Raw genomic sequence first — 14,178 nt, forward strand, 5'->3', positions numbered from 1 at the left:
GTCCTGTGATGATGTCGCTGGTGTAGATATGTGGGCAGAGTTGGCATCGAGGTTTGTTGCATGGATTGGTTCCTGAGCTAGAGTTACTATGGTGCGGTGTGCAGTTACTGGTGAGAATATGTTTCAGGTTGGCAGGTTGCCTGTGGGCAAGGACTGGCCTGCCACCCAAGGCCTGTGCAAGTGTGGGATCATTGTCCAGGATGGGTTGTAAGTCCCTGATGATGCGTTGGAGAGGTTTTAGCTGGGGACTGTATGTGATGGCCAGTGGAGTCCTGTTGGTTTCTTTCTTGGGTTTGTCTTGCAGTAGGATGCTTCTGGGTACACATCTGGCTCTGTTGATCTGTTTCCTTATTTCCTCATGCGGGTATTGTAGTTTTGAGAATGCTTGGTGGAGATTTTGTAGGTGTTAGTCTCTGTCTGAGGGGTTAGAGCAGATGCGGTTGTACCTCAGTGCTTGGCTGTAGACAATGGATAGTGTGATGTGCCCGGGATGGAAGCTAGAGGCATGAAGGTAGGCATAGCGGTTGGTAGGTTTTGGTATAGGGTGGTGGTAATGTGACCATCACTTATTTGCACCGTGGTGTCTAGGAAGTGGACCTCCTGTGTAGATTGGTCCAGGCTGAGGTTGATGGTGGGGTGGAAGCTGTTGAAATCATGATGGAATTTTTCCAGAGACTCCTTCCCATGGGTCCAGATGATGAAGATGTCATCAATGTAGCGTAGGTAGAGAAGGGGCGTGAGTGGACGAGAGCTGAGGAAGCGTTGTTCCAGGTCGGCCATAAAAATATTGGCATATTGTGGGGCCATGCGGGTGCCCAAAGCTGTGCCACTGATTTGGAGATATATATTGTATATATTGCATGCACTGCATGTATCTGACGAAGTGGGTATTCGCCCACGAAAGCTCACGCTCCAAAACGTCTGTTAGTCTATAAGGTGCCACAGGACTCTTTGCTGCTTTTCCATTTTTGTAGCTATATCCTACCTACAGAAATTCAACATGTAACTTTAGTTGAAAATGATGTTCTTTATTTCCTATCCTAAACTATTGTGTAGTATTGCTGTGCGGTGTTAAACAGTTGCTGTACTCTGCCCCAGAAGTGGTCACATTTCATTGTTGGGAGAAGTGATTACAATATAGCTGTGGAATGTATTAACAAATAATGTACAACTTAATCAGCTAATGACTGTAAAGCCATTAAAGATCCACCAAGAAGGTGACTACAAGAGTGCAATTAGTTTCATTATTAAATTATCACTGTTCTGAACTTTTGGCTGGGAGAATAGAATTGGCACCAGTTTTGCTCATCTTGTGACTGGTCTTGAAGGAGTAATGAGGTGCAGTCAATTTTCTCCTCTCTGAAGTCCAAGCTTACAACTTGCATTTCAAAGTTTGCACTAGCTTGACTCATGGGACATATCACATATGTATGTGTTCGTTTGTTTGTTTTATTTATAAAATGCACCTATTCTAAAAACATATACATTTAATCCAAGTGGATCTACAATGTCAGATAAAGAACCCTCTGGGGTGTAGTTGGACTGGTAGAAAACATACAGTTCAAAACTAGCATCCCTTTGGGTCAGTCATAAACTGCAAATGAACAGAACTTCATTACATGGACCCATTGGATGAATGATGGCATAATGATGCATGCAGGAGACTTACAATGCTGTGAAATTTCCTCCTTTAGTGTAAAAAACCTCTTTCCATAACTTCAATTTCATAAGTCTGTGTTCTGGTGTAAATAATTTTCAGCAACAATAGTGAGGGGATATATTTTGTAGGCTGCAGGTGATTATTAGGACTAAAATGAATGACATCTCTTGAAAGAGGAGGCTTGAGAGTTATCATAACATAGTTAAAACTCATGATAGGTGAAACTGTATGCGCAAGGGTAATATGGTAGGAAGTAAGTCTTAGGAACCCAGATGTTTGCAGATTGTGTTTATCTTTGAAAGGGCCATTTATCATAAACAGATAGTTAAGGGTTAATGTCTCTTTTACCTGTAAAGGGTTAACAAACAGGGACCCAAACACCTGACCAGAGGACCAATCAGGAAACAAGATACTTTCAAATCTAGGTGGAGGGAAGCCTTTGTTTGTGGGTTTTGGATTTGTGTGTTGTTCTCTCTGGGTCCTGGACGGGACTAGCGGTGCAACCAGGTTTCTGCCAATCTCCCTGCTACAGTCTCTTATCTATTCAGAATAGTGAGTAAGTAAAAAGGCGGTTATAGTCTTTTAACTTGTTTATCTTTATTTGCAGATGAGTACTTGCTGGAAGTAGCTTAAATTGTGTTTCTGCTGGAGAAAGCTTCCTTCTATTGTCTATAAGCTATAAAAACCCTGTATATTTACCAAAAAAAAAAGAGGAAAACTTTAATAAAGAAGGAAAAACATAAAAATTGTCTCTATATTCAAGATGGTAAATATACAGGGTTTTTATAGCTTATAGACAATAGAAAGAAGCTTTCTCCAGCAGAAACACAATTTAAGCTACTTCCAGGAGGTACACATCTGCAAATAAAGAAAAACAAGTTAAAAGACTATAACCGCCTTTTTACTTACTCACTATTCTGAATAGATAAGAGACTGTAGCAGGGAGATTGGCAGAAACCTGGTTGCACCTCTAGTCCCGTCCAGGACCCAGAGAGAACAACACACAAACCCAAAACCCACAAACAAAGGCTTCCCCTCACCTAGATTTGAAAGTATCTTGTTTCCTGATTGGTCCTCTGGTCAGGTGTTTGGGTCCCTGTTTGTTAAACCTTTACAGGTAAAAGAGACATTAACCCTTAACTATCTGTTTATGACACCATTATTACTTCCTGGGTTGAAAACTTTATACAGAGTCCTACTGTTATAGTATAATTCCCAATTCTGAACCTTAGCGTCCAAAATATGGGTACTAGCATGAATTTCCCTAAGCTTAATTACCAGCTTAGATCCTGTAGTGCTGTCACCAATCAGGACTTAGAGTAGAGTGCCTGATAAACTCTGGTCTCCCCCAAACCCTTCCCTGGGGACCCCCAAGACCCAAATTCCTTGAGTCTCACAACAAAGGGGAATAAACCATTTCCCTTCTCCCTCCTCCCCTCCAGGTGTTCCCTCCCTGGGCTCCTAGAGAGATATACAGATTCAAGCTCCGTGAATGTAAACAAAGGGATTCCCCCTTCTCCTTTCTTCCTCCCAGATCTTTCCCGCCCTGGGTACACTAGGAGATCACCATGATTCAAATTCCTTGAATCACAACACAGAGAAATCAGGTAGGTTCCCCTCCTTTCTCTCCCCTTCCCTTCTCCTTCCCTGGTGAGTACAGACTCAATTCCCTTGAGCCTCAACAAGGGGAAAAATCAGACAGGTCTTAAAAGCAAAACTTTTAATAAAAGAAAAAAAGAATAAAGAAAATCACTGTAAATTCAAGATGGAATATTACAGGGTCTGTCAGCTTCTAGAAACTGGAGAAAAAACCTCCTCCAACAGAAATACAATTTAAAATACTCCCAGGCAAATACACATTTGCAAATAAAGAAAAACAAATAAAAAGACTATACCGCCTTTCTACCTTTGTACTTACAAAATTGGAATAGAAGATTAGAGAGCCTGTAGGTACGTGTGGTCACTCTCAGAGCCCAGAGAGAACAAAGCAAAACCCAAAAAACACAAACAAAGGCTTCCCTCCACCGAGATTTGAAAGTATCTTGTCTCCTGATTGGTCCCCTGGTCAGGTGTTTGGTTCCCTGTTTGTTAACCCTTTACAGGTAAAAGAGATATTAACCCTTAACTATTTGTTTATGATACCTACTTTTCTCCTTCTTTTGCCTACTTTAAAAGTTGCAAGGTGACTGTTTTACCCAATGTTTGTTTGAATGTATAGTGCTGTTGCCTAAGTTAACCTTGAACGGTTGGGACAGTATCTATTAGGGATCATGTTTAGCTTGATGTTCCATGTTTTTAAGTACAAAATGAATATGGTAGAAAAAGAAGGAAAAAGTCACATGCTGCATGAAATTTCTTACGCTTTGGTAAATGCTCTGCAGTAAATTGAAAAGAATATTCAAAGCCATTTCCTATGGATGTCAGTTAAAACAGATATCCATTGTTTAGACAGGCCGTCCTCAGTTCGCTTCAGACACGTCAACACTTCTCGAGACTGTGTTCTAAATCCAGGTGCTTTACTGGCCTTTTCTTGCTATCATTTCTCAGAAAAAAACTTCAACTGGCCTCAGCAGCAATGGTTTCAATGAGAGCTTTGCTTCAAAAAAGTCTGTGGGATTAGACCTCATATGGTACTTCTATCTCCCATAGGATGTACTAGTTACTGTTAAAGCAGTTTTACTTTAACTGTACGTACATCTATTTTATTTTTAGCTAGTGGTTTATAGTGTCCTTAATTAGCTTTCTTTCTTTCTTTCTTTCTTTCTTTCTTTCTTTCTTTCTTTCTTTCTTTCTTTCTTATGAATAAGTTGTCTGAATTGTAATTTGCAATCTCCTGTTGAGAAATATGACAAGAGTATTAATATAAAAAAGGGGAAGAAACAAAGGACTTTTTATTTAAAAATATTTGCATTCTGGCTCTTAGCATCTGTCTTCTGATTTACTGATAGGGTAAAAGATATACATTCGGTATATAGATGATGTTCTGAGAGACACTGTGGCCAGAAGTGCTGAACAACAAGATGGTGATTCAAAGATAAATTATATATACAGTTATATTTGTTTGGGATTGTTCCAAGTAACCGTGGAACTAACTTTAACTGCTGCTGTGTCATTCTGGACTAAAGAATATAAATATTCAAAAGTTTCTTGAACTGAGTTGCCTTTCCTTGCCATTAGCCAATATAAATCATTCTAAAATTCTCAAATCAAAACATACCTGCTCAATGCTATCATTTTAAAAGACAGAGAAATGTTTTTGTTAGTATTCTTATGTGGCAGAGAACCCTGCTCCCTTCAGAAATTTGCTGTTGACTTCAGTGAGGGTAGGATCAGATCTGACAGTCTAAATCAGCAGCTACAGCCAAAGGGCTCACAGCACTGCCCAGGAAGGCTTGCAAAAGTGGCCTTTACAATCCCCAGTGTTGGGGTGGCTAAATCCCCCAGAATAATTTAGAGATGCTCTAAATTATTCTCAGTGCCACTGGCCCCAAAGGGCCCAACTGGCAGTTGGCATGAATGTGTTGTAGGGAAGCCCTGGCCAAGTCCCCTCTCTCCAGTCACTCCCCCTCTGCTGGCAGAGTGGTGGATTAGCACAGGAGCCATTATGCCAGCAGCTCTCTGTCACTGGAGGCCCCTACTAATGGGTGTAATCTTCCTTTGGCCATGGCTATGCTGGGTTTGGGGGCAAAAGTCTCTACCAGTGGTGCACAGGCAAATGCAGGTCCGTTTTAATGCAGCAGAATAAACCTATTGGCGCAAAAAGGAAGTATACACTTTGGGGCAACTGTGTATTTATTTTAATAGCCACACTTCCTGAAGAGGGAGTCAATGGAAGTTTTACTTGAATAAAGACTGTAGTTCAGGGCCCCACTTCATATGTGTAATTTGTTTGTGTTAGTATTACTTTAAGAGCCTACACACTTCAGTTTTCTGCCTTCTGTGTATTTAAATGCTCATCCTTTAATGTTATATTAACACAATATTTATACTTAAATTGAATTAAAAACAGCTGATTTCTAGATAATAGGGCATTTGTGGTTATGGTGCATGAAAAGAGAGATATTTAATTGTGATAAATAATATCAAAATTGATTGAATACAATTACTTTTCTAAGATGTACTTATTGCTAACATCTTAAATGCATCTTGATCAATAATGTATACTTGCCTGCAAGCATAAAACAAATTTCTTATAGGACTTTAGAGGTTATATTTTAAATGGTGAATGCCAAGTTGATGCTTTTTTGAAGGCTGCAGTGGTGGTGTTGAAGTCCAAATATATATCCAAATTTATTCTGATGGTTGGATGACAAGAGTATGATCAGGAGAGAGAGCCCAAAGTTTGAAGGGATAGCATTATCTAACATGGAATTTTAATTTGGATTTAATTTGGATTTATAATATTTTCATGGCAGTCACATCAAACTTAAATTTGTAGCAATAAAAATGTCATTAAATTTACTGCGTCAGTCAAAACATTAACCTCATAATTCCTTTTAAATAATTACCGCTGACCTAATTGGCTAACTTCAAAAAGTCAAGAGTGCAAAAAAAGCATGTTCAATTGCATGCCTAACTTTCATGCACCATGACAGCATGCAGGGAGCAGGTATTCACATTAAATTACAATAACTATATGCACAAATTAACTGTACAATTCATGTGTGTTTTTGAGCATCACATTGCAGGTCTGACTTTTTGAAACATAAGCTTTTAGTGTTGATGAAAATCAGCTTGCAAAGTATTGATTACAACATTTAGGGTACGTCTACACTATGGGATTAGTCCGATTTTACATAAACCGGTTTTGTAAAACAGATTATATAAAGTCGAGTGCACGTGGCCACACTAAGCACATTAATTCAGCAGTGTGCGTCCATGGTCCGAGCATTGCACTATGGGTAGCTATTCCATAGCTATCCCATAGTTCCCGCAGTATCCCCCGCCCCTTGGAATTCTGGGTTGAGATCCCAGTGCCTGATGGGGCAAAAATCATTGTTGCGGGTGGTTCTGGGTAAATGTAGTCACTCATTCCTTCCTCTGGGAAAACAACAGCAGACAATCATTTTGCGCCCTTTTCCCCTGGATTGCTCTGGCAGACGCCATAGCACGGCAACCATGGAGCCCGTTCAGCTTTTTTTTTACTGTCACCGTATGTGTACTGAATGCCGCTGACAGAGGCGTTACTGCAGCGCTACACAGCAGCATTCATTTGCTTTTGCATGATAGCAGAGATGGTTATCAGTCGTTCTGTACTGTCTGCTGTCATTGTAAATTGGCAATAAGATGATGGTTATCTGTCGTTCTGTACTGTCTGCTGCTATCATGGGTGCCCCTGGCTGAGGTTGGCCGGGGGTGCAAAGGCAAAAATGGGAATGACTCCCCAAGTCAATCCCTCCTTTATGGTATCTAAAAATAGAGTCAGTCCTGCCTAGAATATGGGGCAAGTGTACTAGAGAACCAGTGTATCAGAGAGCACAGCTGCTCTGTGTCAGATCCCACAGAAATGATGAGCTGCATGCCATTCGGGGGGGGGGGTGCCCCTGCAACAACCCCACTCGTTGCTTCCCTCCTCTCCCAACCTTCCTGGCTACCGTGGCAGTGTCCCCCACATTTGTGTCATGAAGTTATAAAGAATGCAGGAATAAGAAACAGTGACTTGTTAGTGAGATTAAATGAGGGGGAGGCAGCCTCCTGCTGCTCTGACAGTCCAGGCAGGACATTAAGCTGTGCGGGGGAGAGGAGCCCAGCATCCCACTGCTATGCTAATCCAGGCAGTACAGAATCTTTTCTTTACACATGAAAGGGAGGGGGCTGATGGAGCTCAGCCCCCAGTTGCTATGATGAGGACGGTTACCAGCCATTCTGTACCATCTACTGGGAATGACCAGGAATCATTCTTATTTTTACCCAGGTGCCCCCGGCTAGCCTCACCTGAGGCCAGCCAGGAGCACTCACGGGCTGATGGTGACAACGGATAGCAGTCATATTGTACCGTCTGCCACCAGGGAGGGGAGAAGAGCGGATACTGCTCTTCAGTGCTGCAGCATCGCGTCTACCACCAGCATTCAGTAGACATAGAGTGACATTGAAAAAAGTCAAGAAACGATTTATTTCCCTTTTCTTTCATGTGGGGGGGGAGGGAGTAAATTGACAAGCTATACCCTGAACCACACCGGACAATGTGTTTGAACCTACAGGCACTGGGAGCTCAGCCAAGAATGCAAATACTTTTCGGAGACTGCTGGGGACTGTGGGATAGCTGGAGTCCTCAGTATCCCCTCCCTCCCTCCATGAGCGTCCATTTGATTCTTCAGCTTTCCATTACACTTGTCATGCAGCACTGTGTAGCCTGGAGATTTTTTTCAAACGCTCTGGCATTTCGTCTTCTGTAACGGAGCTCTGATAGAACAGATTTGTCTCCCCATACAGCGATCAGATCCAGTATCTCCCGTATGGTCCATGCTGGAGCTCTTTTTGGATTTGGGACTGCATCACCATCCGTGCTGATCAGAGCTCCATGCTGGGCAAACAGGAAATGTAATTCAAAAGTTCGCGGGGCTTTTCCTGTTTACCTGGCCACTGCATCCGAGTTGAGATTGCTGTCCAGAGCGGTCACAGTGGTGCACTGTGGGATACTGCCCAGAGGCCAATACCATTGATTTGCGGCCACACTAACCCTAATCCAATATGGTAATACCAATTTTAGCGCTACTCCTCTCGTTGGGGAGGAGTACAGAAACCGATTTAAAGAGCCCTTTATATTGATATAAAGGGCCTCGTAGTGTGGACGGGTGCGCCATTAAATTGGTTTAACGCTGCTAAAATCGGTTTAAACATGTAGTGTAGACCAGGCCTTAGTTCCTAAAAGTCAGTCAATAAATTCCATTCACAAGGTGATTCATGCTACGGAAGGCCATGCAAACTGAAGTATATTTATGGAGCCTGTGGAACCTAGAAAATGGATAGAATTTTAAGAAATCTGTCTCCAAGATTATGCAACTTAAAGATCCTTGTAAAACTTGTTTGTTGCCTTTCCAAAAGCATTTACTATAGATCATATTCAGTTCACGCCAGCACTGTAATTAAAACTATCAGCATTGGTATACTGTCATGATGAATTTAGAGCAGTGGAATGAATGACTGAAGCAAACAGCCCATTGCATATGGGAGAACATAGCTATCCTTACTGAATATACATAATTAAACTCCCCATCACTATTACTATGAAATGTTCAGAAGAACTCACTACAGAAGACAGAGAAATTCAACTATAGACAGCTAAATGGTAAAATGATGCATATGCAAAGAAGTAATAAACTAAGAATCTGGGTTTAATTGCAGGGAATCAGGTGTACAGGGATAATAGAACATAACAGGGTTTCTCAAATGTTTCCATAGTGCAAATCTGCATCTTTCTGGGAAGTGTATCTCCTTTTCCTGCACACCTCCTCTCCCATTAGCTGTTGCACAACTACCTCCCACTCACTGTTGAATGGAGCAGTTCTCCTCTTGTTCGTAACCATGTATAATCCCTTGGCAACTGTAGCAATTGCTTGCATGGAAAAGAGCTATTAGGAAAGTATATAATGACAGAGGGAAACTGGCCTAGGGAGAATTGTTTGTCTCTGAAACATCATAGATATGACACAGTGCAATTCTGGGTAAATGTTTTCTCCCTCCCTCTTTTATTCCTGTTGTACATTTTAGACTTGTATTTTTTCTATAGACAATCCATCATTTATATGATCTAATAGTGACTGGGTACGTTTCTGGCACTCTGTGAGTACAGTCCGTTAAGTGTTAACTGAGATAAATTGTCTAACTGAGAGCTGGGAGCTAACAAGAACATTAGTGTCTGCATTACTCATCCAGAAGCTTCATAAAAGCTGGGAATTGTATTTGCAAGTACAATTTTTGAGTGTCTGGGGAAGCCTCATTCTGTTAGAACTGCAAGTGAAGGTGAGAGCATTGAGAGGAGACATGGATAAGAACGTGTGTAACAATACCAATATGTCAGGTGAAAGAGTGGTTCCTGAAACAATATGCAAAAATTTAATCTTAAATAAATATTTTAATTGCAGCTTCATAATACACAATGAGAGAAGTGAGTAATAAGCACACTGAGCTCAAGTTTGCTCTATTACAATGACTTCAATTTGGGTAGGAGTTGCATGGGGAAGCAGAAGAGGTTGCTCTTCTCTAGGCGGGTGGGGTGGGGGGGATAATCATGAAGGGATTGCCTGGAGGTGAATGGGAGGAAGAGAGACATCATGCTTGGGAAAGTCTACTGTGTCTGGGGCTCTGAACCCCTGAGGAGTTGGATCAAAAATTATGTAGCTTACATGCCACAGGTGCATGATGATAGGAACAGACTTTTCATCTCATAGTCACATATATATTATTATTGTTGTTAGTTTATTTATTTCCATTGTGGAGGTGTTTTTCTACTGCAGTCTTGTTTAGAGCCTCCACTTAGGGACTGGGAATCCATTGTGCATTGGTGTCTGTCCTGAAGAGCTTGTAAAACCAAAGAGGTGCTTCAGAGCCCCTTGATTCTTGAACAAATACCCCAAATAAAGCAGATCTCAAATATCAGAGCCACAGACAGTGAGCTTCTTAAACCTTTCATCAAAATATCAGTATTTCTTATACAAGATGCAGTGGCTGGGCAGGGGGAAGAATATAGGAGACAGAAAAGGGACAGAGTTGAAATTGGTTGGATAACCTTAATATTTAACTTCCTAAGTTTATAACTTACAGTTACACTCAAATATGTTTTAACTTTGACTTTCCAGGTTCTTGTAAATTTGTATTTTTTGAGATCTTGAGCATTCTCTTTAAGGTTTTTCTATTAAGAAAATTATGTTTACAGTCTTAACTCCAATTTAATTAAGTGTTTTGCCTGGTAATTATCTTGGTCACTAAGTAGATTAAATATGATAATTAGAACACAAACGTTATTAATGGACCAAAGTCTTAAAATTAATCACACATTTAAAATTCAATTAATTTTGTCAAGACTGAGAATGAACAATACCAAGGACACTTCTTATTACACTGTGTAGGGTTTCCCAAATAGGACTTCCATCTAAGTAATTCAGATGGATCATGCATGTGTTTCGATTAGTTATGGATAGTTACAAGGTGAGGGAAAAAGAGGATGTTAAGAAGATCCAGAATGGGCATGTTTAAAGATGTTTTGCCCATGTATGGTTTGTAAGAAGTAGAAGGAGCTTGGCTTTGCTCAGATGCATTGGGGTGCCTTTGCTTTTACTACTTTGCCTAATATTAGGCAAAGTAGTAAAAGCAAAGGCACCCCGACGCATCTGAGCAAAATCAAGCTCCTTCTACTTCTGCATGAAAAAGGAGAGGCCCCTAGACACAGAAGCCCCCTCAGTGAGCAGATTTCCAGAGGATGAGCTGGGCCAGGTTTTAGAAGTGAGAGCGTCATTCTGCAGTTTCACTAACTGGCCCAGCTCATCCTCTGGAGATCTGCTCACTGAGGGGGCTTCTGTGTCTAGGGGCCTCTCCCTTTTCATGCAGAAGTGAGAAGGTGCAACCTCTGCATAACAACTTCCACCTTGACTCTGCATGGATCTCCCTCCTTGGAAGCTTCACATAGAAGGAGCCCTGTGGGAACACAAAAGAGTGAAATAGAGGAGATGCTGCTCCCTTCCGCTTCATCATTTGTCCTGCATCCAGGTTTTAGTGCAGAAATGTAGGCTGGGGTAATTCACCTTCCATTGGGTCTTTCTGTTACTGAGCAGCCTCAGTGGGATGAAGCCAAAGGCATTGCAACTCCTAGCAGTGCTATCAGAAAGTGGGAAGATTAGCAAAGCCAAGCATTGTTGCTATAAGACATTTCCTTTCTCCATGTGGAAAGGAAATCACTTCCTCTTTGGCCCTTGGGATTCATGGGGCTGGGAGTGAGCAAGGCCTTTGTGGCAATCTGTACAATTACCAGAGGAAAATTCTCCAGTCTCTACTTTGTATTTCTGATCTCCATTCTGAATAAGCAAAAATCACTCCACCCTGAGATGGACACTGCGGACCCTGAGCATGCTCAGTAAGAACTTTGGTTTTCTTTAAAAAAAAAAAAAAAAAAAAAGCCAAATGGTTGTGAGTGAGGCTTGGCAGAATCACAGTTCTGAGGTCAAAAACAGTGAGCATGTGCAAGATTGGCAACTATTAACATGTGCGGTAAGGGGTGACAGAAGTCAGTCAGTTAAGCAGCTAGCTGGTCAAAACCCACTCATACTGGTCATAACTTGCTTTAAAGGTCAGAGCTGTCAATCAGAATTCTGAGATAATGCTCAAGACTTAGCATGTGTGAATGAGGCAGCGTCCGAGAAGGAGAGACGTGCAGGAAGAGCCGGAAAGACAGCAGGAGAAGCCGAAGAAGGACTGCTGCAGAGAGAGAGAAAAGAAAGCTGGAGCAGAGCAGAGCTGGCTGATTAAGAGCTGAACAGTAACAGCAGTGATCTGATTTTTAAATGAAAGCCATGGATCTATAGAGTAAGCTTAATATTCTTTTAATTATAATTTAATATAAGTATAGTTTAGGATAGTATATAGCATTTAATGTGTGTGTTTAATTGTATTTTACTTATGTAAACTAAAGGAATTTACAATCTGCTGTCAATTTGTTGCAAACTGAGCACTTGCAACAAATTGCTTTGCTTAGTATCATTTGAACTATATGCTATTGTAGTTTAAATGCTCTTTAACTTGCAATAAGGGATTTTGTGCCTTATTTAGGATTTTTAGATCAGATTGTAGTAGGGATTATTAGACACTTTAATAAAAAGATACTTTGTTTTGGAAAGAATACTGCCTGTCTCAATTACCTTATTGGAAGGTTATATCCGTGTTCTTTGGTGTTTTCCTTAGCAGCCTCAGGAACTTTTTCCTGGGGAAGGACACACCAAGGGGGCAATAGACAGGTGGTTATAGCAAGATCCCAAAATAAATTTTGGGGGGTAACAATACTATTATGGTCACCACTTTTACAAGACTGTGATAAATTTTGTACAAAGTATGCCTAGTGAGGTATCATTTGAAATGCCATAATCTGCTGAACATTATTGTCCTGGTAAAATATGTGTAGCTACATAATATGTGCAGTTATAAGATTCTACTGTATGATTGTTAGTGAACTATGTTGTAATTCTGTAAAATCACAAACCAGTTTTTCAGAGACAAGGACACACTGGCCCCAATCAGGTGATAAAGAGCTAACACCAGCTAAAGCAGCCATTCTTCAGCAACAGGAAGGTGTAAACACGAAATTTACATTTCTTCACAGAGACAGTCCAACCCTAACATCCACAAGACACTACTTGTCATCCACACCCCAGTTGGAGTAATCCTCAGAGAGAGGAAGGTGATATAAGAGACAGACAGTGGCTTCCATTTCACCTCTCCTCCCATCTCTCAGCTCATGACATCAACGACTCTCAAAGAACTGAACTAAGGGGGAGTGGTCCCAGACGGAAAAAGAGATCCAGCCTGTGAAACTTACAACAGTGTACGGTGAGATAAAACCTTTGCTTTAAGTTCACATAGCTTGTTAAGTTAGGTGGTAGCTTCCATATCACTCATTTATTTTCCTTTGTAACCAATCCTGACATTTATGCATCATCACTTGTAATCTATCTTTCTGTAGTTAAAACAATAAGATAAGTTTATTATCTTAACCAGTATGTTTGGATTAGAGTGTGTGGGGAAACTCTGTTTGGGATAACAAAGCTGTTGCATATATAATTTTCCTTTGATGAAATAATGGACTTTCTATGAGCTTGCATTGGTAAGCAGTGTGCTGGACAGTATAAAATGCACATTTCTGGGGGAACAAGGTTAGGACTAAGAATTTGTGGGAGTTGCCCTGTGTGTAATTCATGAGAGACTGGTCAGAGTGCTAATGTATTTAGCTGGGAGTGAATTTGCAAGCTGAAGGCTGTGTGAGCAGGCTATGAATGGCTGTTCTTACAGCAAAGCAATGTAAAAGGCACCCTAGTTTGGACAGTTAAGGGGACACAGCTGTTACAGTCCAGATTGTACCCTGGATAATGTCACAGCCTCAATCTCCAACAGCCTAAACCTTCCCATCAGAATAGGTGGCACCAGAAGGAAAGTTCCTTGCAATTTTTCTACCGTTGCCCAATCTTTAGATTATGTATTAATTGTATTGATTACTGAAGAATCCCCAGTTATCACTTTGAGGGTTGACAGGTTCTTGCCTCAAGATCAGGCCCAGTATTATTCAAATTATTATATAGTTGGGAACCCTGTTGTGCACAGTTGCAACACTTACAATATAGGAACTTTTTTATATTTACAAATATAGTTTATTGATACAGTTAGCATACCCAAACTCAGTAAGGTTGATAGATATACTACAGAATGTACATCTGCACATCCACATACTCACACCATCCATTGTAGAAAAACCTGAAACATTAGCCATCATCTTTCTCATCACCATCATCTTCCCCCTCATCACCAGTGACCATCAT

This window comes from Gopherus flavomarginatus, chromosome 4, assembly GCF_025201925.1.
Source record: "Gopherus flavomarginatus isolate rGopFla2 chromosome 4, rGopFla2.mat.asm, whole genome shotgun sequence".
In the NCBI taxonomy this organism is placed as follows: domain Eukaryota; kingdom Metazoa; phylum Chordata; order Testudines; family Testudinidae; genus Gopherus; species Gopherus flavomarginatus.